We start from the raw sequence: 27,857 nt of genomic DNA on the forward strand, positions 1-27,857 counted from the left end.
GGCCGGAGTGACCACGGGTCAAAGGGCCAGAGGGAGAATGGGTCAAAGGGCTAGAGTGACCACGGAACAAAGGGCCGGAGTGACCACGGGACAAAGTGACCTCGGCTCAAAGGGCCAGAGTGACCGTGGGTCAGGACCAGAATGACCACGGCTCAAAGGGTCAGAGTGACCATGGCTCAAAGGGCCAGAGTCACCATGGGTCAGGACCAGAGTGACCACGGGTCGAAGGGCCAGAGTGACCCTGGATCAAAGGACCAGAGTGACCACTGGTCAGAGGTCCGGAGTGACCATGGGTCAAAAAGCAAGAGTGACCACGGGTCAAAGAGCCAGAGATCCCAGGGGTCAAAGAGCCAGAGATCCCAGGGGTCAAAGTGTCAAAGCGACCATGAATCAAAGGGTCAGAGCAACCTTGGGTCAAAGTGACGACGGATCAAAGGCCAGAGTGACCGGGGATCAAAGGGCCAGAGAGACCATGGGACAAAGGGCAGAGAGATCACGGGTCAAAGGGCCAAGGAAACCACGGATCAAAGGGTCAAAGTGACAGCAGGTCAACAGGGCCAGTGCCCACTCCACAGCAGAGTATCAGAGTGGCCACAGGGATTAGAGTGACCGCAGGGTACCAGGGGTCGGAGTGACCGCAGGTTACCAGAGACCAGGATGTCTCTTGGATGTTGATGGTGGGGGATTTGGCGATGGTAATGCCGTTGAATGTCAAGGGGAGGTGGTTAGACTCTCTCTTGTTGGAGATGGTCATTGCCTGGCACTTGTCTGGCGCAAATGTTACTTGCCACTTATCAGCCCAAGCCTGGATGTTGTCCAGGGCTTGCTGCATGTGGGCACGGACTGCTTCATTATTTGAGGGGTTGCGAATGGAACTGAACACTGTGCAATCATCAGCGAACATCCCCATTTCTGACCTTATGATGGAGGGAAGGTCATAGATGAAGCAGCTGAAGATGGTTGGGCCTAGGACACTGCCCTGAGGAACTCCTGCAGCAATGTTCTGGGGCTGAGATGATTGGCCTCCAACAACCACTAACATCTTCCTTTGTGCTAGGTATGACTCCAGCCACCGGAGAGATTTCCCCCTGATTCCCATTGACTTCAATTTAACTGGGGCTCCTTGGTGCCACACTCGGTCAAATGCTGCCTTGATGTCATTGTTCTTATTTCCATTTATTTCCTGGAGCTGCCCTGCTGTGTGGGGTATACACTCCCAGAATGAGACTGGTCGCAGTGGGTAGGCTACAGCCAGGCCTGGCAAAGGCACAGATTGCAGGTTCTCATTTAATATTCTCCCCTACAAGAAACCAAATCGAATGAAAAACAGGAGGTGACTCATTAACTGAGCTAATACTCAGACAGGATTGCTAAAGTGGCGAAATGATTGACAAGGAGCACAATGCTCAGACATCCCGTAAATATCAACAAATCTCCAATCCTGTCCGACAAGGCAGCCCAATTGCTTGATTAGAAGGCAGTTACCAACCCAATCCTTTTGGGCAACGTCCTCACCACCCAGCCCAGACGCGGGCTCCTGCAGTCCCGGCCCTGTGGGTACTGGGGCTCCTGCAGTCCCGGCCCTGCAGTCTCTGGGGTTCCTGCAGTCCCGGCCCTGCGGGCCCTGGGGTTCCTGCAGTCCCGGCCCTGCGGGCCCTGGGGTTCCTGCAGTCCCGGCCCTGCGGGCCCAGGGGCTCCTGCAGTCCCGGCCCTGCGGGCCCTGGGGTTCCTGCAGTCCCGGCCCTGCGGGCCCAGGGGCTCCTGCAGTCCCGGCCCTGCGGGCCCAGGGGCTCCTGCAGTCCCGGCCCTGTGGGTACTGGGGCTCCTGCAGTCCCGGCCCTGCAGTCTCTGGGGCTCCTGCAGTCCCGGCCCTGCAGTCTCTGGGGTTCCTGCAGTCCCGGCCCTGTGGGCCCTGGGGCTCCTGCAGTCCCGGCCCTGTGGGCCCTGGGGTTCCTGCAGTCTCTGGGGTTCCTACAGTCCTGCCCACCCTCATTGCCTGCCCTGTGTGCTATCAGCATCTCCACAGGACAGGCAGCTCTTGCCTCTCCAGATTTCTCTGCTACTCATTCTTCCAATCACAGCCGATCCACCTGACCGTACGACATCACCGGGACTCTAGGTAATGCCTGTTAGAGCCCAGGTAGCTCGAGCCCCCACCAGCGAGTGGAAGAGAGTGTGCGGCTCCGTTCCTGTCCCTCCCCGTACTTTTGCACCCCCGTGCCTGTCCCTCGCAGTGCCGGTGCGTCCCCGTGTGTCTCCGTTCCTATCCCTCCCCCTCCCCGTGCCTGTGTGCCCGTGCCTGTCCCTCCCAGTGCCTGTGCGCCCCCGTGCCTGTCTCTCCCCGTGCCTGTCCCTCCCCATGCCCCGTAGTCCCCCGTACATTCCAGTGCGTCCCTGTCCCCGTGTGTCCACGTGCACCTCCCGTCCCCCATTCCCCGTCCCCGTGCCTCCTCCAGTCTATGCCAGGCGCGCAGCCACATTCTGCAGTCCCGCAGCCTTTCACAGTGAAAGCCCCCGTCACTCACAGGCACTCAGGGTTAAATTTGAGATCAAATCCGCAGGTTCAATCGTCTACACGTGTCCGCAGTTAACACGCTTAATCAGTGCTTGTCATCTGTGGTTTGAGCTCTAGTTTAGAGAGATTTAAGGTGGGAGTCGATAGCAAATTTAAAAATCAATGCAGTTAGGATTGAAAAATCAATGCCCTTTAATCGTCTTTCCGATCCACAGTCAAAACAATTAGGAGCATGTAATGTGCAACATCCTGACATTACAACAACATCAATATTAGTGGGAGCAACATGATCGGAGGGCTCCGAGGGGGACCCACACCATCGCTCCACTAAATACCAGCAGCACAGCCAGGCTTTGGCAGACCAGCTGGGTTACTGGGAGGTGGAGGCCAATTATAGGATTACGTCAATGTTAGGGTCATCCATAACATCAGGATGTCAATATCTGGATCAAGTGGGCTATTGACACAGCACCAGAGTCAGACCCATCCCTTCCTGGAGTTGATAGTGCATGGAACAGAAAAACAGCCAAAAAAGTCATCAGTGAAGAGGCTGCAGATGCAGGCTACCCCATGTAGCTTGCACCGATGGAAGAACACAGAAAAAGCTCCAGGTTTGTGGAATTAAACAGCCTATTCTGCAATCCCAGCCCGTGCCAAGAACATATCAAGGGGACATTCTTTGACACCGAGAAAGACAAGAGCAGCAATATCACGGCAACACCATCACCTGCAGGTTTCCCTCCGAGTCACACACCATCTTAACGGGCAACTAGGGCTGGGCCTCAAAGACCACACTGGCAACATCGCCACACATCTGATATGAATACTGCAGGATATTCCACCCACTCACCGGAGTCTGTGAGAGACCCTGAATAAACACTGCAGTATATTACACACTCACCGAGTTCTGTGGGGAATATCTTACAGTTTTTACTCAGGGTCTCCCACAGAGATGGGTGAGTGGGGAATATCCTACAGTATTTATTCAATGTCTCTCACTCACCAGGCTCTGCAAGAGACCCTGAATAAATACTGCAGGATATTCCCACCACTCACCAAGCTCTGTGAGAGACCCTGAATAAATACTGCAGGATATTCCCACTCACCAGGCTCTGTGAGAGACCCTGAATAAATACTGCAGGATATTCACCACTCACCAGGCTCTGTGAGAGACCCTGAATAAATACTGCAGGATATTCCCACCACTCACCAAGCTCTGTGAGAGACCCTGAATAAATACTGCAGGATATTCCCCACTCACAGGAGTCTGTCAGAGACCTCAATAAAGGAAGATATAGTTGAGATACTGGACGGGCTACAAATTGGTAAAGAAGAGGTACTAAAACGGCTGGCTGTACTTAAAGTAGATAAATCACCCGGTCCGGATGGGATGCATCCTAGGTTGCTGAGGGAAGTAAGGGTGGAAATTGCAGAGGTACTGGCCATAATCTTCCAAACATCCGTAGATACGGGGATGGTGCCAGAGGACTGGTGAATTGCAAATGTTACACCCTTGTTCAAAAAAGGGTGTAAGGATAAACCCAGCAACTACAGGCCAGTCACTTTAACCTCAGTGGTGGGGAAACTTTTAGAAACAATAATCCGGGACAGAATTAACAGTCACTTGGACAAGTGTGGATTGATTAGGGAAAGCCAGCATCGATTTGTTAAAGGCAAATCGTGTTCAACTAACCTGATAGAGTTTTTTGATGAGGTAACTGAGAGGGTAGATGAGGGCAATGCAGTTGACGTGGAGTATACGGACTTTCAAAAGGCGTTTGATAAAATGCCGCCCGATAGGCTTATCATCAAGATTACGACCCATGGAATAAAGGGGGCTGTAGCAACATGGATATATAATTGGCTAAGGGACAGGAAACAGAGAGTAGTGGTGAACAGTTGTTTTTCGGACTGGAGGGAGGTGTACAGTGGTGTTCCTCAGGGGTCGGTGCTGGGACCACTGCTTTTCTTGATATATATTAATGACTTGGACTTGAGTGTACAGGGCACAATTTCAAAATTTGCAGATGACACAAAACTTTGAAGGGTAGTGAACAGTGAGGAGGATAGTGATAGACTTCAAGAGGATATAGACAGGCTGGTGGCATGGTGGCAGATGAAATTTAATGCAGAAAAATGTGAAGTGATACATTTCGGTAGGAAGAACAAAGAGAGGCAATATAAACTAGAGGGCACAACTCTAAAAGGGGCACAGGAGCAGAGAGATCTGGAGGTTTATGCGCACAAATCATTGAAGGTGGCAGGGCAGGTTGAGAAAGCTGTTAAAAAAGCATACGGGATCCTGGGCTTTATAAATAGAGGCATAGAGTACAAAAGTATGGAAGTCATGATGAACCTTTATAAAACACTGGTTTGGCCACAACTGGAGTATTGTATCCAGTTCCGGGCACCGCACTTTAGGAAAGATGTGAAGGCCTTAGAGAGGGTGCAGAAGAGATTTACTAGAATGATTCCAAGGATGAGGGACTTTAGTTACGTGGATAGACTGGAGAAGCTGGGGTTGTTCTCCTTGGAACAGAGACGGTTGCGAGAAGATTTGATCGAGGTATTCAAAATCATGAAGGGTCCAGACAGAGTAGATAGAGAGAAACTGTTCCCATTGGCGGAAGGGTCAAGAACCAGAGGATGTAGATTTAAGATAATTAGCAAAAGAACCAAAGGTGACATGAGGAAAAACCTTCTTACATAGTGAGTGGTTAGAATCTGGAATGCACTGCCCAAAGGGGTGGTGGAGGCAGATTCAATCATGGCCTTCAAAAGGGAACTGGATAAGTACTTGAAAGGCAAAGATTTGCAGGTCTACGGGGATAGGGCAGGGGAGTGGGACTGGCTGGATTGCTCTTGCATAGAGCCGGCGCGAACTCAATGGGCCAAATGGCCTCCTTCCATGTTGTAAGCTTTCTATGATTAATACTGCAGGATATTCCCCACTCACCGGGGTCTGTGAGAGACCCTGAATAAATACTGCAGGATATTCCCCCCACTCACTGGGGTCTGTGAGAGACCCTGAATAAATACTGCAGGATATTCCCCCCACTCACCGGGGTCTGTGAGAGACCCTGAATAAATACTGCAGGATATTCCCCCCACTCACCGGGGTCTGTGAGAGACCCTGAATAAACACTGCAGGATCTTCACTCCACTCACCGGAATCTGTGAGAGACCTTGAATAAACACTGCAGAATATTCCCCCCACTCACTGGGCTCCGTGAAAAACCCTGAATAAATACTGCAGGATATTCCCCCATTCACCAGACTCTGTGAGAGACACTGAATAAATATTGCAGTATATTACGCACTCACCGAGCTCTGTGTGGAATATTTTTCAGTTTTTACTCAGGGTCTCCCACAGAGCCAAGTGAGTGGGGAACATCCGACAGTACTTATTCAATGTCTCTCACTCACCAGGCTCTGCAAGAGACTCTGACTAAATACTGCAGTATACTCCCCACTCACTGGGTTCTGAGAGAGTTCCTGAATAAACACTGCAGGATATTCACTCCACTCAGTCGGGGTCTGTGAGAGATCGTGAAGAAATACTGCAGGATATTCCCCCCACTCACCGGGATCTGTGAGAGACCCTGAATAAATACTGCAGAATATTACCCTCAATCACTGGGGTCTGTGACAGACCCTGAATAAATACTGCAGGATATTCACCCATTCACCAGGGTGTGTGAGAAACCCTGAATAAATACTGCAGGACATTCCCACTCACCAGGCTCGGTGAGAGATCCTAAATAAATATTGCAGCCTCAGTTGGAGTATTGTGCTCAATTCTGAGCACCACACTTTAGGAAGGATATCAAGGCCTTAGAGAGGGTGCAGAAGAGATTTACTAGAATGGTACCAGGGATGAGGGACTTCAGTTATGTGCAGAGACTGGGGGTCCTAGTGCAAGAAAATCAAAAAGTTGGTATGCAGGTGCAGCAGGTGATCAAGAAGTTGGCTTTTATTGCTAGGGGGATAGAATATAAAAACAGGGAGGTATTGCTGCAGTTATATAAGGTATTGGTGAGACCGCACCTGGAATACTGCATACAGTTTTGGTCTCCATACTTAAGAAAAGACATACTTGCTCTCGAGGCAGTACAAAGAAGGTTCACTCGGTTAATCCTGGGGATGAGGGGGTGGACATATGAGGAGAGGTTGAGTAGATTGGGACTCTACTCATTGGAGTTCAGAAGAATGAGAGGCGATCTTATTAAAACATATAAGATTGTGAAGGGGCTTGATCGGGTGGATGCAGTAAGGATGTTCCCAAAGATGGGTGAAACTAGAACTAGGGGGCATAATCTTAGAATAAGGGGCTGCTCTTTCAAAACTGAGATGAGGAGAAACTTCTTCACTCAGAGGGTGGTAGGTCTGTGGAATTTGCTGCCCCAGGAAGCTGTGGAAGCTACATCATTAGATAAATTTAAAACAGAAATAGACAGTTTTCTAGAAGTAAAGGGAATTAGGGGTTATGGGGAGCGGGCAGGAAATTGGACATGAAGCTGAGTTCGGATCGGTCAATGCCCTGTGGGTGGCGGAGAGGGCCCAGGGGCTGTGTGGCCGGGTCCTGCTCCTACTTCTTGTGTTCTTTAGATTTGTGGTTGGGATCAGATCAGCCATGATCTTATTGAATGGCGGAGCAGGCTCGAGGGGCCGATTGGCCTACTCCTGCTCCAATTTCTTATGTTCTTATGTTCTTAAGCTGGGGTTGCTCTCGTTAGAACAGAGATGGTTATGGGGAGATTTGATAGAGGTGTTCAAAATAATGAATGGTTTTGATAGAGCAAATAAGGAGAAACTGTTTCCAGTAACGGAAGGGTCGGTAACGAGAGGACACAGATTTAAGGTGATCAGCAAAAGAGCCAGAGGTGACATAAAGAAACATTTCTTTTTTACGCAACGAGTTGTAATGATCTGGAATGCGCTGCCTGAAAGGGCGGCGGAAGCAGATTCAATAATAACTTTCAAAAGGGAAATGGATAAATAGTTGAAGGGAAAAAAAATTACAGAGCTGTGGGGAAAGAAATGAAGAATGGGACTAATTGGATAGCACTTTCAAAGAGCTGGCTCAGGCGTGATGGGCCGAATGGCCTCCTCCTGTGCTGTACCTACTATGATACTATGGTATTCCCCACTCATCAGGAACTGAGAAACCCCTGAGTAAATACCGTAGGATGTGTCATAAGAAATGAGGCTTATGGCAAATGTAAGGCTCATATCAGAGAACCAAGATAAATATAGAAAGTACAGAGACCAAAAAAAGGAAATAAGAGGGGCAAAGAGAGTATGAGAATAGATAAAAGAGATAAAAGGGAACCCAAAAGTCTTTTATAAACATATAAATAGTAAAGGGGTAGTCAAAGGAAGGGTGAGGCCAACTGCAGACAAAAAGATCTTCTTGTGGAGGCAGAGGGCATGGCTGAGGTAATAAATGAATACATCGCATCGGTCTTCACTGGAGAAGAGGATGCTGCCATTGTAGCAGTAAAGGAGGAGGTAGTAGTGATATTGGATAGGATAAAAATAGATAGAGGAGGTACTTAAAAGATTGGCAGCACTCAAAGTAGAAAAGTCACCCGGTCCAGATGGGATGCATCCTGGGTTACCGAGGGAAGTAAGGGTAGAAATTGCAGAGGCTCTGGCCATAATCTTCCAATCCTCCTTAGACATAGGGACTGTGCCAGAGGACTAAAGGATTGCAAATGTTACACCCCTTTCAAAAAAGGGGAGAGGGATAAACCCGGCAATTAAAGGGCAGTCAGCCTAACGTCGTTGGTGGGGAAACTTTGAGACAATAATCCAGTGCAAAATTAATTGGAAAAGTTTGGGTTAATAAATGTAAGTCAGCATGGATTTGTTAAAGGAAAATTGTGTTTGACTAACTTGATTGAGTTCTTTGATGAAGTAGTGGAGAGGGTTGATGAGGGTAGTGCGGTTGATGTTGTGTATATGGATTTTCAAAAGGCATTTGATAAAGTGCCACATAATAGACTTGTTAGAAAAATTAAAGCCCATGGGATTGAAGGGACAGTGGCGGTGTGGATACAAAATTGGCTAAGGGACAGAAAGCAGAGAGGTGGTGAATGGTTGTTTTTCAGACTGGAGGGAATTATATAGTGGGGTTCCCCAAGGGGTCAGTATTAGGACCCACTGCTCTTTTTGATATATGTTAATGACCTCGAGGGTATAATTTCAAAAAGTTTACAGAGGACACGAAACTCAAATGTAGTAAACAATGAGGAGGATAGTAACAGACCTCAGGAGGACAGAGACAGACTGGTGAAATGGGCAGACACATGGCAGATGAAATTTAACGCCGAGAAGTGTGAAGTGATACATTTTGGTAGGAAGACTGAAGAGAGGCAATATAAACTAAATGGTACAGCTTTAAAGAAAGTGCAGGAACAGAGAGACCTGGGGTGTATGTGCACAAAACTTTGAAGGTGGCAGGACAAGTTGAGAAGGTCGTTAAAAAAGCATATGGGATACTGGACTTTATTAATAGAGGCATAGAGTACAAAAGCAAAGAAGTTATGCTTTTTTTTATTCGTTCATGGGATGTGGGCGTCACTGGCAAGGCCAGCATATATTGCCCATCCCTAATTGTCCTTGAGAAGGTGGTGGTGAGTCGCCTTCTTGAACCGCTGCAGTCAGTGTGGTGAAGGTTCTCCCACAGTGCTGTTCGGAAGGGAGTTCCAGGATTTTGACCCAGCGACGATGAAGGAACGGCGATATATTTCCAAGTCGGGATGGTGTGTGACTTGGAGGGAAACGTGCAGGTGGTGTTGTTCCCATGTGCCTGCTGCCCTTGTCCTTTTAGGTGGTAGAGGTCGCGGGTTTGGGAGGTGCTGTCGAAGAAGCCTTGGCAAGTTACTGCAGTGCATCCTGTGGATGGTACACACTGCAGTCACTGTGCGCCGGTGGTGGAGGGAGTGAATGTTTAGGGTGGTGGATGGGGTGCCAATCAAGCGGGCTGCTTTGTCCTGGATGGTGTCGAGCTTCTTGAGTGTTGTTGGAGCTGCACTCATCCACGCAAGTGGAGAGTATTCCATCACACTCCTGACTTGTGCCTTGTCGATGGCGGAAAGGCTTTGAGAAGTCAAACCTTTATAAAACACTGGTTAGGCCTCAGCTGATGTATTGTGTTCAATTCTGGGCACCACACTTTAGGAAGGATGTCAAGGCCTTAGAAAGGGTGCTGAAGAGATTTACTAGAATGGTACCAGGGATGAGGGACTTTAGTTATGTGGAGAGACTGGAGAAGCTGGGATTGTTCTCCTTAGAGTAGAGAAGGTTAAGGGGAGATTTGATAGAGGTGTTCAAAATCATGAAGGGTTTTGACAGAGTAAATAAGGAGAAACTGTTTCTAGTAGCGGAAGGGTCGGTAACCAGAGGACACAGATTTAAGGTGATCGGCAAAAGAGCCAGAGGCAACACGAGGAAACATTTTTTTACCCAGCAAGTTGTTATGATCTGGAATGCGCTGCCTGAAAGGGTGATGGAAGCAAATTCAATAGTAACTTTCAAAAGGGAATTGGATAAATACTTGAAGGGAAAAAATTTACAGGGCTATGGGGAAAGAGCAGGGGAGTGGGACTAATTGGATAGCTCTTTCAAAGAGCCGGCACAGGCACGATGGGCCAAATGGTTTCCTCCTGTGCTGTACCTACTATGATACAATGATATTCCCCACAGACCAGGGATTGTGAAAGACCCTGAATAAATATTGCAGGACATTCCCCACTCACCGGGGTCTGTAAGGCCGTGAATAAATATTGCAGGACATTCCCCACTCACCGGGGTCTGCGAGAGACCCTGAATAAATACTGCAGGACCTTCCCCCCACTCACCGGAATTTGTGAGAGACCCTGAGTAAATACTGCTGCTATCACACGATAATACACAGATATTTGGTACTCCCCTGTAACTCATTTAAATACGCAGTGATATGGTTTAGATCAGAGAGTGCAGCTCCTATACCCACTGCCTTTTGCAGTGAGTGAGTAACAAAGTATCAGGAGCAAACCTGAATTCTAACCAATGAGGTCAGTGTGCGAGTTCCACCCTACGCACGAGTAACCCAATGGAAGTTCTCGTACTTGGTTCTTTTCCCCAGATCTGCCTTTACTGAGTAACTCGGCCACTTTACCGTGAGTCCATGATGTGTGTGCAGTGCCAAATACTGCAGCCCTTCTTCCATCAAGTGCCTACAGTTAAAACTCTGGCTGCACCTCACTCTACAAAGCTAATGAAGGACAGCTGAAGGGTATTCACCCACCCTCACCCTGCAAGATGCTCAGTAAAACTGTCTGTACCTCTCCCCACAACTCAAACCCTCTTGCCAACCTGATGCACCTTTGGTTACACTGTAAGCACATGGGAATCCCAAGGCGTGACTAGATCGCAGCTCTGCAGCTCCTGGGTGGACGAAATCTATGAGAACATTGGGGAGGATTAGACACCTCCCTCAGAACAGTCGTGTCCTTTATTGTTCATTTTTGCTGCATATACAACAATGACTTGCATTTATATAGCATCTTTAAAATGTAGTAAAACGTGCCAAGGCACTTCACAGGAATGTTATCAAACAGAATTGGACACCGAGACACATAAGGAGATATTAGGACAGGTGACCAAAAGGTTGGTCAAGAAGGTGGGTTTTAAGGAGCATCTGAAAGGGGGAAGAGAGAGGCGGAGAGATTTAGGGAGGGAATTCCTGACCTTAGGGCCCAGGCAACCGAAAGCACGGCCGCCAATGGTGGGTGAATCAAGTCAGTGATGCACAAGAGGCCAGAATTGGAGGAGCGCAGAGATCTCAGAGGGTTGTAGGGTTGGAGGAGGTTACAGAGATAGGGAGAGGGAGGCCATGGACGGATTTGAAAACTAGGATGGGAATTTTAAAATCAAGGTGTTGCTGGACCGGGAGCCAGTGTAGGTCAGCGAGTACGGGGGTGATGGGTGAACGGGACTTGGTGAGAGTTAGGATACGGGCAGCAGAGTTTTGGATGAGCTCAAGTTTACGACATAGAAAGTTTATCAGTTTAGAAAGATCCCCTCTCCAAAATCCCGGAATATTTGGAATGTTCTCCCAGGAGGGGATACACTGAGATTGTTCTGGGCACATCCAATACCAAACATAGGTACATTGCTGATCACACAATAGCACAGTAACCAGATTGCATCGTGAACTGTCTCACTGATGCCATCTGCTGTTTCACCACCGACAAGGAAGTCCGTTCTTTTCACATTTTGATGCTTCTTTCAATCGCATCGGCAGCACCCTCTTCAACAGCTGCCAACCTCAACCAATCGCATCGGCAGCACCCTCTTCAACAGCTGCCGACCTCAACCAATCGCATCGGCAGCACCCTCTTCAACAGCTGCCGACCTCAACCAATCGCATCGGCAGCACCCTCTTCAACAGCTGCCGACCTCAACCAATCGCATCGGCAGCACCCTCTTCAACAGCTGCCGACCTCAACCAATCGCATCGGCAGCACCCTCTTCAACAGCTGCCGACCTCAACCAATCGCATCGGCAGCACCCTCTTCAACAGCTGCCGACCTCAACCATTTTGGAGTGGTTCTGCTTCCCTTCTGCCTTTTCACAGGTTGACTGGGACAATCTTTGTGCTTTTTTATCTGGCACTTTTCTGAAATCCGTTCAGTTGCCATTTTGTGACAATAGTTAGGTACCTGTACTCGTGGTCTTTACCTGCTCTGCCCCCATCTTCCCTCTGTAGTTTTCGGTCAATCCAATAAAGGGGCTTTTCCTCCTGTAATGTGCCACTTCTGATTAAGGACAAGTTAACCTGTTTTACCTCTTTCATACCTAGCTTTCTCACCCCGCCTCCGGCCCAATATTTTAACCCTTTCACCAACTTACAGCTCAACACCAAAATAGGATGAGATGAAACAATGCAAGAAATTGTGAAAAATGAAAAGGCCAGCTAAGCTGACAAACCTGATCCTTGCTGCAGTCCTTGTACACTGTTCAGGGACTCTCCCCCAGCTTATTAAACCTCCTGAAGGGAGAATGCCAAAGGAAGCTTCAGGGGAAATGGCTCAATCACATTTCAACATTTATTGACGTGGAAGAATTTCAGGTCATTTATATGAGGATATTGCTATTAAGTTAAATTCAGCGCATAAGGAGTTAAATCCACAACATGGAGCTTCACAGAAGGCAGATTAGAATTAAAAGGAGGTGTCTGTCCACACTGGTGCTTCCCATGTAGCACATCAGCTTGAGAAAATGGAGGTTCGTTAAAGAGATTCCAGTAAACATTAACATGCAATGTGTTGGAAAGTGTATTTAAGCCAGTAATTGGGATAGTGCAGCCTGCTTTGTTTTATTCTATATAATGAGAAACATAATAAATTAAGTTCAATTTTGCTATTCGCTCACTTATATGTAAAATGAATCAGCTTATTGGTTTCACAATTTGGCTGCATTTTGCTAGAGTGTTCAATGTTTGCTAGAAATTAGGGGAAAACACACATGGGAGCACACAGTATCATAATAATAAATGTAAGGAATCTTACAACACCAGGTTATAGTCCAACAGTTTTATTTGAAAATCACAAGCTTTCGGAGCTTACCTCCTTCGTCAGGTGAGTGAGTGAAGGGTTCTAAAATCGCATAGCATATATTCGGCTGGGAGACGATCACAGCAATCAAAGGAGTCGTTGGTGTTCAGACAGGTTAGCCACAGAAAACATTACATCCCAGTATACTGAATACACAATGGGTCAGATTACAAAGACAGAGAGAAAGACTACACGATAACATCAACAAGTTCCATCCCACCATCAAACTCACCATGGACTACTCCTCAGAATCGGTTTCTTTCTTGGACACACGAATCTCCATCAAAGACGGGCACCTCAGCACCTCACTCTACCGCAAGCCCACGGACAACCTCACGATGCTCCACTTTTCCAGCTTCCACCCTAACCACGTCAAAGAGGCCATCCCCTATGGAACAGGCCCTGCGAATACACAGGATCTGCTCAGACAAGGAGGAACGCGATGGACACCTACAGACGCTGAAAGACGCCCTCGTAAGAACGGGATATGACGCTCGACTTGTCGATCAACAGTTCCGACGGGCCACAGCGAAGAATCGCATAGACCTCCTCAGAAGACAAACACGGGACGCAACCAACAGAGTACCCTTCGTCGTCCAGTACTTCCCCGGAGCGGAGAAACTACGCCATGTTCTCCGCAGCCTTCAACATGTCATCGATGACGACGAACACCTCGCTAAGGCCATCCCCACGGCTCCACTACTCGCCTTTAAACAGCCACCCAACCTCAAACAGACCATCGTTCGCAGCAAATTACCCAGCTTTCAGGAGAACAGCGTCCACGACACCACACATCCCTGCCACGGCAACCTCTGCAAGACATGCCAGATCATCGACACAGATACCACCATCACACAAGAGGACACCACCCACCAGGTACATGGTTCATACTCCTGTGACTCAGCCAACGTTGTCTACCTCATACGTTGCAGGAAAGGATGCCCCAGAGCATGGTACATTGGCGAGACCATGCAGACACTTTGACAACGGATGAACGAACACCGCGCAACAATCGCCAGACAGGAGGGTCCCCTCCCAGTCGGGGAACACTTCAGCAGTCAAGGACATTCAGCCACCGATCTTCAGGTAAACGTTCTCCAAGGCGGCCTTCGAGACACACAACAACGCAAAATCGTCGAGCAGAAATTGACAGCCAAGTTCCGCACCCATGAGGACGGCCTCAACCGGGATCTTGGGTTCATGTCACGCTACACGTAACCCCACCAGCGGAAAAAAAAGTTATCTGTTTTTAATACAACTAGACATTCTCTCTCTCTCTCTGCCTTTCGGGTCTCTTTCTCTCTCTGTCTTTGTAATCTGACCCATTGTGTATTCAGTATGCTGGGATGTAATGTTTTCCGTGGCTAACCTGTCTGAACACCAAAGACACCTTTGATTGCTGTGATCGTCTCCCAGCCTAATATATGCTATGCGATTTTAGAACCCTTCACTCACTCACCTGACGAAGGAGGTAAGCTCCGAAAGCTTGTGATTTTCAAATAAAACTGTTGGACCTGATGTTGTAAGATTCCTTACATTTGTCCACCCCAGTCCATCACCAGCATCTCCACATCATGTCATAATAATAGGTACAGCACAGGAGGAGGCCATTCGACACATCATGCCTGTGCCAGCTCTTTGAAAGAGCTATGCAATTAGTCCCATTCCCCTGCTCTTTCCCCAAATCCCAGTAAATTTTTCCCTTTATTTATCCAATTCCCTTTTGAAAGTTACTATTGAATCTGCTTCCACCGCCCTTTCAGGCAGCACATTCCAGATCATTATAACGCACTGCACAAAAATGTTTCCTCCTGCCGTCTCCGGCTCTTCTGCCGATCACCTTAAATCTGTTATCTCTGGTTACCGACCCTTCTGCTTTTTACTCTATCAAAACACTTCATTATTTTGAACACCTCTATCAAATCTCCCCTTAACTTTCTCTGTTCCAAGGAGAACAATCCCAGCTTCTCCAGTCTCTCCATATAACTGAAGTCCCTCATCCCTGGGACCATTCTAGTAAATCTTTTCTGCACCCTCTCTAAGGCCTTGACATCCTTCCTAAAGTGTGGTGCCCAGAATTGGACACAATACTCCAACTGAGGCCTAACCAGTGTTTTATAAAGGTTTAGCATAACTTCCTTGCTTTTGTCTCTATGCCTCTATTAATAAAGCCCAGGATCCCATATACCTTTTTATCAGCCTTCTCATCTTGTCCTGCCACCTTCAAAGATTTGTGTACATGCACCCTCAGGTCTCTCTGTTCCTGCACCCCCTTTAAAATTGTACCATTTAATTTAAATTGCCTCTCCTCATTCTTCCTTCCAGTCAGTCTAACGTCGGTGGTGGGGAAACTTTGAGACACAATAATCTGGGACAAAATTAATTGGCACTTGGAAAAGTATGCGCACCTATTTCTCTGTATTAAATTTCATCTGCCATGTGTCTATCCATTTCACCATTTTGTCTCTGTCCTCTTGAAGTCTATTACTGTCCTCCACATTGTTTACGACATTTCCAAGTTTCTTGTCATCTGCAAACTTTGAAATTATACCCTCTATACTCAAGTCTAGGTCATTAACATATATCAAAAAGAGCAGTGGTCCTAATACTGACCCCTGGGGAACACCACTGTATACTTCCCTCCAGTCTGAAAAACAACCGTTCACCACTACTCTCTGCTTTCTGTCCCTTAGCCAATTTTGTATCCACGCTGCCATTGTCCCTTTAATCTCATGGGGTTTAATTTTAATAACAAGTTTATTACGTGGTACTTTATCAAATGCCGTTTGAAAGTCCATAAACACATCACCCGCACTACCCTCATCAACCCTCTCTGTTACTTCATTTATTAGCGCATACTTTTCCAAATGCCAATTAATTGTGTCCCAGATTATTGTCTCTAAAAGTTTCCCCACCACCGACATTAGGCTGACTGGCCTGTAATTGCCGGGTTTATCCCTCTCCCTTGTTTTGAACAGGACTGTAACATTTGCAATCCTTCAGCCTTCTGGCACCGTCCCCATATCTAAGGAGGATTGGAAGATTGTGGCCAGAGCCTCCGCAATTTCCACCCTTACTTCCCTCAGTAACCCAGGATACATCCCATCTGGACCAGGTGACTTTTCTACTTTGAGTACTGCCAATCTTTTAAATACCTCCTCTTTATCTATTTTTATCCTATCCAATATCACTACTACCTCCTCCTTTACTGCTACAATGGCAGCATCCTCTTCTTCTCTACTGATGTGAAGTATTCATTTAGTGCCTCAGCCATGCCCTCTGCCTCTGCAAGAAAATCTTTCTTGTCCCTAATCAGTCCCACCCTTCCTTTGACTACCCTTTTACAATTTATATGTTTATAAAACACTTTTGGGTTCCCTTTTATGTTACCAGCTAATCTATTCTCAAACTCTCTCTTTGCCCCTCTTATTCCCTTTTTTAGATCTCCTCTGTACTTTCTGTATTCAGCCTGGTTCTCTACTTTATTATGAACCTTTTATTCATCATCAGTCTCCTTTGTCTGTTTCATTTTAATCTCAATATCTTTAGTCATCCAGGGAGCTCTAGCTTTGCATGCCTTTCCTTTCCCCTTCGTAGGGATGTATCGACTCTGTACCAGAACCAACACCTCCTTGAAGGCCTCCCATTGTTCAATTACCGTTTTATCTACCAATTTTTGATTCCAATCCACCTGGGCAGGATCCCTTTTTAACTCACTGAAATTTGTCCTCCTCCAGTTAAGCATTTTCACATTTGATTGTTCCTTGTCCTTTTCCATAACTGTTCTAAACCTAATGATATTATGATCACTGTTCCCTAAATGCTCCCCCATCGAAACATGCGACATTAGGATACCCAGTTCACATAATGTGGGGTTTCATTGTTCCAACTCGCTATCATATATGACTAGATATTGGTGAGTAAAAGCAAATTCCTGATGCTTACAGGAGAGACCAGTTACACAAAACCCAAATTTATAAGTGCCTCCCTCAGCTCTGGGAATCTCAGTCAAACTACAACCTAATTCTATTCAACTTTGGCCAGTTACTTTCTGCCACCAACCCACCAGGACTGGAACCATGGTGGTCTAAACTGTATTGGTACTCACCTTTATAACAGCCAATCCTTTCTCAGACAGATACTCATGCAGCTCCTTTGTGACGGTGTTAGTTGGCACAGCATCGACTGTTCTTGCTGGGAGTCTGTTCCACATATCCACTACTCTGTGGAAAACAAAATCTCCTGGTTTAACAGCTAGTTTATTTTTTTTTAAACATAATATTTCCAGCATAGAACAGGCCATTCAGCCCAACTGGTCTATACCGGTGTTTATGCTCCACACGAGCCTCCTCCCACCCTACATCATCTAATCAGCATATTGTTCTATTCCTTTCTCCCTCTTGTGTTTCTCTAGCTTCCCCTTAAATGCATCTATGCTAATCACTTCAACTACTCCTTGTAGTATTGAGTTCCTCATTCCAACCACTCCACTCAAGTTGCTCCTGAATTCCTTATTGGATTTATTAGTGACTATCTTATGTTTATGACTCGTAGTTTTGGACTCCCCCACAAGTGGAAACATCTCCTATAGATCTACCCTAACAAACCCCTTAATAATTTTAAAGACCTCGATTAGGTCACTTCTAAGCCTTCTCCGATAGGTGTAACCTCTCGGTTGTGGTATCATCCTTGTAATTCCTTTTTGCACCTTCTCCGGTGCCTCTTCATCCTTTTAGTAATAGGGAGACCAAAATTGTACACAGTAATTCAAGTGTACCCTCATCTTCCCTCTTTAGTTTGCAGTCAGTCCGATAAAAGGGCTTTTTTTTTTATTCGTTCATGGGATGTGGGCATCGCTGGCAAGGTCAGCATTTATTGCCCATCTCTAATTGCCCTTGAGAAGTGGTGGTGAGCCGCCTTCTTGAACCGCTGCAGTCCGTGTGGTGAAGGTTCTCCCACAGTGCTGTTAGGGAGGGAGTTCCAGGATTTTGACCCAGCGATGATAAAGGAACGGGGATATATTTCCAAGTCGGGATGGTGTGTGACTTGGAGGGGAACGTGCAGGTGGTGTTGTTCCCATGTACCTGCTGCTCTTGTCCTTCCAGGTGGTAGAGGCCGCAGGTTTGGGAGGTGCTGTCGAAGAAGCCTTGGCGAGTTGCTGCAGTGTATCCTGTGGATGGTACACACTGCAGCCACGGTGCGCGGTGGTGAAGGGAGTGAATGTTTAGGGTGGTGGATGGGGTGCCAATCAAGTGGGCTGCTTTGTCCTGGATGGTGTCGAGCTTCTTGAGTGTTGATGGAGCTGCACTCATCCAGGCAAGTGGAGAGTATTCCATCACACTCCTGACTTGTGCATTGTAGATGGTGGAAAGGCTTTGGGGAGTCAGGAGATGAGTCACTCGCTGCAAAATACCCAGCCTCTGACCTGCTCTTGTAGCCACAGTATTTATGTGGCTGATCCAGTTAAGTTTCTGATCAATGGTGACCCCCAGGATGTTGATAGTAGGGGATTCGGTGATGGTAATGCCATTGAATGTCAAGGGGAGGTGGTTAGACTCTCTCTTGTTGGAGATGGTCATTGCCTGGCATAAATTTTACTTGCCACTTATCAGCCCAAGCCTGGATGTTGTCCAGGTCTTGCTGCATGTGGGCACGGACTGCTTCATTATTTGAGGGGTTGTGAATGGAACTCAACACTGTGCAATCATCAGCGAACATCCCCATTTCTGACCTTATGATGGAGGGAGGATGGTTGGGCCTTGGACACTGTCTTGAGGAATACCTGCAGCAATGTCCTGGGGCTGAGATGATCGGACTCCAACAACCACTACCATCTTCCTTTGTGCTAGGTATGACTCCAGCCACTGGAGAGTTTTCCCCCTGATTCCCATTGACTTCAATTTTACTGGGGCTCCTTGGTGCCACACTCGGTCAAATGCTGCCTTGATGTCAAGGGCAGTCACTCTCACCTCACCTCTGGAATTCAGCTCTTTTGTCCATGTTTGGACCAAGGCTGTAATGAGATCTGGAGCCAAGTGGTCCTGGCGGAACCCAAACTGAGCATCGGTGAGCAGGTTATTGGTGAGTAAGTGCCGCTTAATAGCACTGTCGACGACACCTTCCATCACTTTGCTGATGATTGAGAATAGACTGGTGGGGCAGTAATTGGTCGGATTGGATTTGTCCTGCTTTTTGTGGACAAGACATACCTGAGCAATTTTCCACATTGTCGGGTAGATGCCAGTGTTGTAGCTATAGTGGAACAGTTTGGCTAGAGGCACGGTTAGCTATGGAGCACAAGTCTTCAGCACTACAGCCGGGATTTTTCCTCCTGTAATGTGCCACTTCTGATTAAGGACAAGTTAACCTGTCTTACCTCTTTCATACCTAGTTTTTTTACCTCCCCTTACGTTTTAGCCCTTTCACCAACTTACAGCTTTACACCAGAATAGGATGAGGTTGAACAATGTAAGAAATGGTGAAAGGGTATGTGGCCTACCTGGTGCAAAGGTAAAGGATATTTCAGAGGAACTGAAGGGGAACTTGGAAAGGGAGGGGGATGATCCAGTTATCGTGGTCCATGCTGGGACCAATGACAAAGGGAAGAAAAGGGAGGTGGTCCTGCTAAGGGAATATCAGAAGTTAGGAACTAAATTAATAAAAACAGGACCTCACAGGTGGTAACCTTGGGATTACTACCCGAGCCACATGCTAATTGGCATAGGGATAGGCAGATCAGGAAGGTGAATGCGTGACTGAAAGACTGGTGTGGGAAGGAGGGGTTCCATTTCATGGGACACTGGCACCAGTACTGGGACAGGAAGGAGTGTACCACTGGGATGGGCTCCACCTGAACGAAAATGGGACCAGTGTCCTAGCGGAAAGGATAAATAGGGCTGTCGATAGGACTTTAAACTGATAAGACAAGGGGAAGGATCGGGTGAAAATAATAAGTCTGAAGATAAAAGAAATAGGAGATGAGAGTAAAGGTCAGACCAAGGTAAGGATGAAGGGTAACAAATGATCAGGGAACAAATACAGTTCTAGAAAATGTTTCGCCTCATGTCGCCTCTGGTTCTTTTGCCAATTACCTTAAATCCGTGTCCTCTGGTTACCGGCCCTTTCACCACTGGAAATAATTTCTCTTCTTTTACTCTTTAACTCTTCTCTACTCCAATCACAGTTTAAGCTAAACGACTTGCTTACACTTGTACTATCCACAAACCTCAGCATTTGAAAAGCCTGGATCGTGTCCCCTGTCAATCCTTTCACATGTCCCTACCCAATCACAGACAGTCTGTTTCTGTGTGCTAGGTATTACAATCATCCTGCTGATGTGTTAGAACTGCCACAGATTGTACACTAGTCCATCAAATCACATGCATCAGGCAGCGATCATAGGTTTAGAATAGCTATTGAAAAGGACACACACCACACTAAAGTAAAAATACTCAATTGGAGGAGGGCCAATTTAAATGGGATGAGAACAGATCTGGCCCGGGTAAATTGGAATCAAACATTGGCAGGCAAAACTGTAATTGAACAGTGAGCGGCCTTTAAAGAGGAGATGGTTCAGGTACAGTCTAGATACATTCCCACGAGGCAGAAAGGTAGGGCAACTAAAGCCAGAGCTCCCTGGATGACAAAATAGACAGTGAGTAAGATGAAATGGAAAAAAGGGGCGCATGACAGATGTCAGGTTAATAATACAAGCGAGAACTAGGCAGAATATAGAAAGTTCAGAGGGGAAGTGAGAAAGGAAATAAGAGGGGCAAAGAGATAGTATGAGAATAGACTGGCGGCCAACATAAAAGGGAATCCAAAAGTCTTCGACAGGCATGTAAACATTAAACGGGTAGTAAGAGGAGGGGTGGGGCCGATTAGGGACCATAAAGGAGATCTACTCATGGAGGCAGAGGGCATGGCCGAGGTACTAAATGAGTACTTTGTATCTGTCTTTACCAAGGAAGAAGATGCTGCCAGAGTCTCAGTAAAGGACGATATAGTTGAGATACTGGATGGGCTAAAAATTGATAAAGAAGAGATACTTGAAAAGCTAGCTGTACTTAAATTAGTTAAGTCCCCCATTCCGGATGGGATGCATCCTAGGTTTCTGAGAGAAGGGTGGAAATTGTGGAGGTACTGGCCATAATCTTCCAAACATCCGTAGATACGGGGTGGTGCCAGAGGACTGGAGAATTGCAAATGTTACACCCTTGTTCAAAAAAGGGTGTAAGGATAAACCCAGCAACTACAGGCCAGTCAGTTTATCCTCAGTGGTGGGGAAACTTTTAGAAACAATAATCCGGGACAGAATTAACAGTCATTTGAACAAGGGTGGATTGATTAGGGAAAGCCAGCACAGATTTGTTAAAGGCAAATCGTGTTTAACGAAACTGATTGAGGTAACAAAGAGGGTAGAGGAGGGCAATGCAGTTGATGTGGAGTATACGGACTTTCAAAAAGCGTTTGATAAAGTGCCGCACGGAAGGCTTATCATTAAGATTGCGGCCCGTGGAATAAAGGGGGCAGTAGCAACATGGATACAGAATTGGCTAAGGGACAGGAAACAGAGAGTAGTGGTGAACGGTTGTTTCTCGGACTGGAAGGAGTTGTACAGTATTGTTCCCCAGGGGTCGGTGCTGGGACCACTGCTTTTCTTGATATATATTAATGATTTGGACTAAGGTGTATAGGGCACAATTTCAAAATTTGCAGATGACACCATAAGACCATAAGAGATAGGAGCAGGAGTAGGCCATTTAGCCCTTCGAGCCTGCTCCGCCATTTAATGAGATCATGGCTGATCTGATTTTTACCTCAACTCCACTTTCCCGCCTTTTCCCCATATCCTTTGACTCCCGTGTTGATCAAAAATTTGTCTAACTCAGCCTTGAATGAATTCAATGACTCAGCCTCCACAGCTTTTTGGGGCAAAGAATACCAAAGATTCACAACCCTCTGGGAGAAGAAATTCCTCCTCATTTCCATCTTAAACAGGCAACCACTTATTCTGAGCCTATGCCCCCTAGTTTTAGATTCCCCCATGAGGGGTAACATCCTCTCAGCATCTACCCTATTGAGTCCCCTCAGAATCTTATGTTTCAATAATATCTCCTCTCATTCTTCTAAACTCCAATGAGTATAAACCCAACCTGTTCAATCTTTCCTCATAAGACAACCCTTCCATACCAGCAATCAACCTCGTGAACCTTCTCTGAACTGCCTCCAATGCAAGTATATCCTTCCTTAAATAAGGGCACCAGAACTGTACACAGTACTCCAGGTGGGTCTCACCAGCACCCTGTACAGCTATAGCATGACTTCCCTGCTTATATACTCCATCCCCCTAGAAATAAAGGCCAATATTCCATTTGCCTTCCGGATTACCTGCTGAACCTATATGTTGACTTTTTATGTTTCATGTACGAGGACCCCTAGATCCCTCTGTACCGCAGCATTTTGTAGTATTTCTCCATTCAAATAATATTTTGCTTTTTTATTTTTCCTCCCAAAGGCGATGACTTCACATTTTACCACATTATATTCCATCTGCCAAATTTTTGCCCATTCGCTTAACCTGTCAATATCCCTTTGCAGACTTTGTGTCCTCCTCACAACTTGCTTTTCCACCTATCTTTGTATCATCAGCAAATGTGACCACAATACATCCTGTTCCTTCATCCAAGTCATTGATATATATTGCAAATAGTTGAGGCCCCGGCACTGAGCCCTGCGGCACCCCGCTAGTTACAGATTGCCATTTTGAAAATGACCCCTTTATCCCTCTTTATATCTCTTTGTTTTCTGTTCGTTAGCCAATCCTCTATCCATGCCAGTATATTATCCCCAACACCATGAGCTCTTATCTTGTGCAGTAACCTTTTATGTGACACAAAACTTGGAAGGGTAGTAAATGGTGAAGAGGATAGTGATAGACTTCAAGAGGATATAGACAGGCTGGTGGAATGGGCGGACACGTGGCAGACAAAATTTAATGCAGAAAAATGCGAAGTGATACATTTCGGTAGGAAGAACGAGGAGAGGCAATATAAACTACAGTGCACAATTCTATAGGGGGTACAGGAACAGAGAGATCTGGGGGTATATGTGCACAAATCGTTAACGGTGGCAGGTCAGGTTGAGAAAGCGGTTAAAAAAGCATACGGGATCCTGGGCTTTATAAATAGAGGCATAGAGTACAAAAGTATGGAAGTCATGATGAACCTTTATAAAACACTGGTTTGGCCACACTAGAGTATTGTGTCCAGTTTTAGGCACTGCACTTTAGGAAAGATGTGAAGGCCTTAGAGAGGGTGCAGAAGAGATTTACTAGAATGATTCCAGGGATGAGGGACTTCAGTTACGTGGATAGACTGGAGAAGCTGGGGTTGTTCTCCTTGGAATAAAGATGATTGAGAGGAGATTTGATAGAGGTGTTCAAAGTCATGAAGGGTCTAGACAGAGTAGATAGAGAGAAACGTTCCCATTGGCGGAAGGGTCAAGAATCTGAGGACATAGATTTAGGTAATTGGCAAAAGAACCAAAAGGTGACATGAGGAAAAACTTTTTTTTACACAGCGAGTGGTTAGGATCTGGAATGCACTGCCCGAGGGGGTGGTGGAGGCAGATTCAATCATGGCCTTCAAAAGGGAACTGGATAAGTACTTGAAAGGCAAAAATTTGTAGGGCTGCAGGGATAGGGCGGGGGAGTGGGACTAGCTGGATTGCTCTTGCACAGAGCCGGCGCGGACTTGATGGGCCAAATGGCCTCCTTCCGTGCTGGAACCTTTCTATGACTCTATGCACTGTGGGTAAGCACTTCCATAACAACATCATTATCCTAAACCTATAGTACAAGCAGCAGACCAAAAAGGTGGGGGGGGGGGGGTGGGGGAAGAAAGAGGAAAAGTGGACTAACAGGCAAAAAAGAATTAGAAACAGAGACCATTACATTAGCAGTAAGGGAAGATTTATGTTTAGCTTGGCATGGGTAAATAGGGGTCATGCTGAACTGTTCGGGGTCAGTCACAAAGAACATCCTTCTTGCAGTTCTGCCTCCAACTCATCTCTTCTGCTGCTGATTTGCTCATCCACACTTTCCTCCATTCAGTATTTGAAATGCTCCTCTCACAGGAAAAATGATAGGGATGAGTTGGGACTCCCTCCATCGAACAAAGCGGCCCAAAGGCAGCCATTTAAATGCAAATAAGGAACTGACCCACAGTGAAATACAGAAGACAATGGAGCCAAATGGTACAGGTGTGGAAGTAGAAGCTTGAGACAGCCAAGCGGAGCTGAAGAAATATCAGCCTCTGGCTACACAGCATGTGGACGATGATCTCAGGGAACGTGCCATGAAACCAAAGAGCAGAAAAACCATTTGGAGGTTCTGAGCAGCCTCTCCCAAGACGTGTGACAGATGCCTGGGGTAGTGATAGAGCCCACTGCCCTGCTGTGCACCAACATCCATGGGCTTTCATATCATTACAGGGAAGCCTGGTGAAAGTGGCGGCTGTGGACCTTGCTCCACTTCTAGCAGAGATCCTGACAAGTCAGCCAACTCAATGTGGAGGCTTGGGTGAAAGGCTGCAGGTCTTGGGAGACGGCTCAACAGGTGAGTGTCAACCAGATTGCAGAATTATAGAATGATACAGCACAGAAGGAAGCCATTCGGCCCATCGTACCTGCACTGCCTCTTTGAAAAAGCCATCCAATTATTCCCATTTCCCCTGCTCTTTCCCCATCGCCTTGCAAATTTTTCCCTTCAACTATTTATCCAATTCCCTTTTGAAAGTTAGTATTGAAACTGCTTCCACCGCTATTTCAAGCAGCGCATTCCAGATCATAACCACTCGCTCATTAAAAAATTATAAAGTATACAGCGAGGCATCTCGGAGGGAATAAAGAGCATTCCATTGAGCCTCTCTCAGAGATTTATAGATCTTTTTACTTCAATCAGATCAGTTGCCCTGCCTATAATCCCATTCGCAATTCCTGTAGAGTAGCTGGTGTGTGCGTCGGAGGCTGCTTCCCCTTGTGAATCGCGCAGGGGTAAAGGGGGAGGGAAGGAGAGGCCGGGGGGGGGGGGGGGGGGAGGGAGGGGGTGAAACATAGAAACATAGAAAATAGGAGCAAGAGTAGGCCATTGCCATTCAGCCCTTCGAGCCTGCTCCACCATTCAATATGATCATGGCTCATCCTCTATCTCAATACCATATTCCTGCTACCTCCCCATACCCCTTGATGCCTTTTGTGTCTAGAAATCTATCTAACTCCTTCTTAAATATATTCAGTGACTCGGCCTCCACAGCCTTCTGTGGTCGAGAATTCCACAGGTTCACCACCCTCTGAGTGAAGAAATTTCTCCTCCATCTCAGTCCTAAATGTTCTACCCCGTATCCTGAGACTGTGACCCCTCGTTCTGGACCCCCCAGCCAGGGGAAACATCCTCCCTGCATCCAGTCTGTCTAGCCCTGTCAGAATTTTATATGTTTCAATGAGATCCCCTCTCATTCTTCTAAACTCGAATGAATACAGGCCGAGTCGACCTAATCTTTCCTCATCCGACAGTCCTGCCATCCCAGGAATCAGTCTGGTGAACCTTCGCTGCACTCCCTCTATGGCAAGTATATCCTTTCTTAGGTCAGGAGACCAAAACTGCACACAATACTCCAGGTGTGGTCTCACCAAGACATCCTTGCTCCTGTACTCAAATCCTCTTGCAATGAAGGCCAACATACCAATTGCTTTCCTAACTGCTTGCTGCACCTACATGTTTGCTTTCGGTGACTGGTGTCCAAGGGCACCCAGATCCCTTTGTACATCAACATTTCCCAATCTATCACCATTTAAATAATACTCTGCCTTTCTGTTTTTCCTTCCGAAGTGGACAACTTCACATTTATCCACATTATACTGCATTTGCCATGTATTTGCCCACTCACTCAACTTGTCTGAATGCCTTGAAGCCTCTTTGCATCCTCCTCACAACTCAATCCCACCTAGTTTTGTGTCGTCAGCAAATTTGGAAATATTATATTTGGTTCCCTCATCCAAATCATTGATATATATTGTGAATAGTTGGGATCCAAGCACTGATCCCTGCGGTACCTCACCAGTCACTGCCTGCCACCCCGAAAAAGACCCATTTATTCCTACTCTCTGTTTCCTATCTGTTAACTAATTTTCAATCCATTACCACCAATCCCATGTGCTTTAATTTTGCCACTAACCTCTTATGTGGGACTTTATCAAAGGCCTTCTGAAAATTCAAATAAACCACATCCACTGGTTCTCCCTTATCTATTCCACCAGTTACATCCTCAAAAAACTCCAGTCGGTTTGTCAAACATGATTTCCCTTTCATAAATCCATGTTGACTTTGTCTAATCCCGTTGATATTTTCTAAGTGTCCTGTTATCACATCCTTATAATAGACTCTAGCATTTTCCCTACTACTGATGTTAGGCTAACCAGTTTGTCGTTCCCTGTTTTCTCTCCCTCCTTTTTTAAATAGTGGGGTTTCATTTGCCATCCTCCAATCTGCAGGAACTGTTCCAGAGTCTATCGAATTTTGGAAGATGACAACTAATGCATCCACTATTTCCATGGCTACCTCTTTTAGTACTCTGGGATGCAGATCATCAGGCCCTAGGGATTTATCGGCTTTCAGACCCATTAATTTCTCCAGCACTATTTTTTTTACTAATACTAATTTCTTTTAATTCCTCCTTCTCACTAGTCCCTTGGTTCCCGAGCATTTCTGGGAAGTTATTTCCGTGAAGACAGAACCAAAGTATTTGTTTAATTGCTCTGCCATTTCCTTGTTCCCCATTATAAATTCTCCTGTTTCTGACTGTAAGGGACCTACATTTGTCTTCACTAATATTTTTCTTTTTACATACTTGTAGAAGCTTTTACAGTCCACTTTTATGTTCCTTGCAAGTTTACTCTCATACTCTATTTCCCCCTCTTAATCAATTGCTTGGTCCTTTTTTGCTGAATTCTAAACTGCTCCCAATCCTCAGGCTTGTTACTTTTTCTGGCAACTTTATATGACTCCTCTTTGGATCTAATACTATCCTTAATTTCTTTTGTTCGCGATGGTTGGGTCGTTTTTCCCTTTGTGTGTTTGCGCCAGAAAGAGGCCGGGAGGTGAGGAGGGGGCGCAGGGCGGGAAAGGGGACGGGGGGCGCGGGGTGGGAAAACAACAAAAAGAGGACCGGGGCAGTGGGGGTTGGGGCGGGGGAGGAAAGAGAGAAAGAGGACCGGGGGGCGGAGAGGGAGAGGACGAGGACCAGTGGTTTACTGGTGACAATAATCCAGTTCGCAGTGCCTGCAGGAGTAGCTGGTGTATGCGTCAGAGGCTGCTTCCACTTCTGGATCGCGTCGGGGTAAAGAGAGAGGCAGGGGCGGGGGCGAGGGGAGAGGCCGGGGCGGGGGGCGAGAGCGGGGCATGGGCAGGGGGAAGGAGAGGATGGGGCAGGGGTAGTAGACATTGTGGCAGAAGATGTGCTTGAGGGGCCGGGGGGGGGGGGGGGGGGAGCACTCCTGCTCCTCCTGGCCCACAAGCAGTGCTGGAAAAGCACTTACCTACTGCATCTGGCAGCTCCCACCTCCCGAACCCTGGGAAATCTGGCCCACAGCCGTTAAATTCAAATGGTTCCAAAATCTGAGGAACACAGCCTCCTTTAAATACTTGAATGGCTGAGCCGCCTCTCCAGAGCGGATTACTT

The sequence above is a fragment of the Heptranchias perlo genome, chromosome 42 (genome assembly GCF_035084215.1).
Source record: "Heptranchias perlo isolate sHepPer1 chromosome 42, sHepPer1.hap1, whole genome shotgun sequence".
In the NCBI taxonomy this organism is placed as follows: domain Eukaryota; kingdom Metazoa; phylum Chordata; class Chondrichthyes; order Hexanchiformes; family Hexanchidae; genus Heptranchias; species Heptranchias perlo.